Below are 3,127 nucleotides of genomic sequence, written 5' to 3'. Positions count from 1 at the left end.
GGTTGGAAGGGACCTCAGGAGGTCATCTAGTCCAGGCCCCTGCTCAAAGCAGGGCCACTCCCCAGCTAAATCATCGCAGCCAGGGCTTTGTCAAGCCTGACCCTAAAAGCCTCTAAGGAAGAAGATTCCACCACCTCCCTAGGTAACCCATTCGAGTGCTTCACCACCCTCCTACTGAAAAAGTTTTTCCTAATATCCAACCTAAACTTCCCCCACTGCAACTTCAGACCATTATTCCTTGTTCTGGCATCTGGTTACCACTGAGAACAGTCTAGATCCATCCTCTTTGGAACCCCCCTTTCAGGTAATTGAAAGCAGCTATCAAAAAATCCTCCCCCATTCTGCTCTTCTGCAGACTAAGCAATCCCAGTTCCTTCAGCCTCTTCTCATAAGTCATGTGCTCCAGCCCCCTAATCATTTTTGTAGCCCTCCGCTGGACTCTTTCCAATTTTTCCACATCCTTCTTGTAGCGGGGGGCCCAAAACTGGACACGGTACTCCGAGTGAGGTCTCACCAATGCCGAATAGATGGGAATGATCACGTCCCTCAATCTGCTGGCAATGCCCCTACTTATACAGCCCAAAATGCTGTTGGACTTCTTCACAACAAGGGCAGATTGTTGACTCATATCCAGCTTCTCATCCACTGTAACCCCTAGGTCCTTTTCTGCAGAACTGCTGCCTAGCCATTCGGTCCCTAGTTTGTAGCAGTGCATGGGATTCTTCTATCCTAAGTGTACTTGTCCTTGTTGAACCTCATCAGATTTCTTTTGGCCCAATCCTCTAATTTGTCTAGGTCCCTCTGTATCCTATCCCTACCCTCCAGCATATCTACCCCTCCTCCCAGTTTAGTGTCATCTGCAGGTGCAATTGCTGAGGGTGAAATCCACACCATCCTCCAGATCATTAATGAAGATATTGAACAAAACCGGCCCCAGGACCGACCCTTGGGGCACTCTGCTTGACACTGGCTGCCAACTAGATATGGAGCCATCGATCACTACTTGTTGAGCCCATGGGATTCTTCTATCCTAAGTGTACTTGTCCTTGTTGAACCTCATCAGATTTCTTTTGGCCCAATCCTCTAATTTGTCTAGGTCCCTCTGTATCCTATCCCTACCCTCCAGCATATCTACCCCTCCTCCCAGTTTAGTGTCATCTGCAGGTGCAATTGCTGAGGGTGCAATCCACACCATCCTCCAGATCATTAATGAAGATATTGAACAAAACCGGCCCCAGGACCGACCCTTGGGGCACTCTGCTTGACACTGGCTGCCAACTAGATATGGAGCCATCGATCACTACTTGTTGAGCCCAACAATCTAGTCAGCTTTCTATCCACCTTATAGTCCATTCATCCAGCCCATACTTCTTTAACTTGCTGGCAAGAATGCTGTGGGAGACCGCATCAAAAGCTTTGCTTAGAACGATTAGTCTATAAATATTCACCTTCGATAATTGGGCCACACCATTTGCAGCGCATACGCTCAACTTCATCCTTTTCTCCTGTTGTTGTTTCTTTAACCCTCTTGAATACTTCCTTGTGTTCTGAAATGTATTCTGATGTAGATATTCATTTTCTTCCCATTTTAGTGCGTCAAATCTTTAACCCATTGTCTACTAACAGTTTGAAATGTCTACTTGGTGGGCGTGTGTTTTATCAGTAGGTTCAGACGCACACGCACTTCAGAGCTTGCATGCGTGCCTGTTGGTTTATTGCGTGCATCTGCTAGAACAATACGTTCTTTCTTCAGCAGGCAGCTTTGCATATACACACAGACTAATGTATTATCGGAATACAGAGATCTCATGCAATGTATTGTATTTTCTTAATAAAACAAGTTTTTTGTATATATTTGAAGGATAAAAAAGTAGGATGAAAATCAGAAAAACCTCAATAATACTTTTTTGTAAAACCCAGAAATTTTTTGGTAAAAATTGGTTTAAACTGAAAATGAAGGGGCTTACACAGGATGTCTCAAAAAGGCCTGAACTATCTGCCTTTAAAACAGCAAAACTGTTTCCACATTGGAAATATTAGAAATGTCACATTTTGTTTTCCCTCACTTCGCTAAAGGACACACTGACAGTCTCCATTGTGGAGTAGGACCTCTCCAAGAACTTAATAAACTCCAAAGCTAATCAATCAGAATCTCTCCCTTCCCTGGGCAGGGATCTGGGTGTCTCTAACTGTCTCACCTGCAGGAATTCACTTGTTGGCTGCTGACACTTCTCTTCTATCTCACTGATCAAGTCACCGAGACGGGAAATCTTTTCAGACAGTTTGGTGACATTTTCATCCTGTATCTTCACAATTTCCTTGTCCAGCTCTTCCAGTTGGGCCAGCAGGAGTCGCTCTTGCTCATCCAGGAACTGCCGCAGTTGCTCAAATTCAGACATGATCTTCTGCCTCTCAGCTTCTATCTTTCCCTATAATGAAGGGACACAAACAGGAAAGGACAGATCAAGGACAAGGGTTGCCAGATGTCCAGTTTTCAACTGGGAAGTCCAGTCAAAAGGGAAACCTGGCAGGGTCCGGTCAGCACTGCTGACTGGACATGAGAAGTCCGGTTACCCACAGTAACTGGCTTCCACCACCAGAGGGCGAGAAGAGCAGCAGCTGGTGCTGGAGCCTGGAGGAGCACTCAGGGATGGCTCCATGCCGGGGGGGAGAAAAGTACCGGCATCTCCCCCATCCTGCTCCAATCACCCCTCCACCCCTGGAGCGTGGCTCTCCCTCTCCCACCCTGCCCCAGTCACCTCCCCCACACCCCTAGAGCTCTGCTCAGCTGGCAGGGGGAGGGAGGTGGAGAGAGCAGCAAGCGACAGTGGGAGAGGGACAGAGGAGTGGGGGGCGGGACCTCGAGGGAAAGTGGCGGCAGGACACAGGGCAGGTTCCAGTGCTCAGCATCCGGTTTTCACAAATGAGAAAGTTGGACATCCCAGACTCTCCCCATGTCCCTGATAGGAACAGTTCTTAGAGCCCTCTTTTCATATCAACCCAGGAGAATATGCCTGACAGTCTCTCAGCTGGCCTGAATGAACAACATGTTCCGAAGTGCCTTCGGGACTTACGCCTCCAGTTCCCATTTTCAAAAGGTCACTTTGGATGCTAAGAAGCCTAAGTT

Source organism: Eretmochelys imbricata, chromosome 14, assembly GCF_965152235.1.
Source record: "Eretmochelys imbricata isolate rEreImb1 chromosome 14, rEreImb1.hap1, whole genome shotgun sequence".
Taxonomy (NCBI): Eukaryota; Metazoa; Chordata; order Testudines; family Cheloniidae; genus Eretmochelys; species Eretmochelys imbricata.
The sequence above is the reverse complement of the archived record's forward strand: the minus strand, read 5'-3'. Positions refer to the sequence as shown.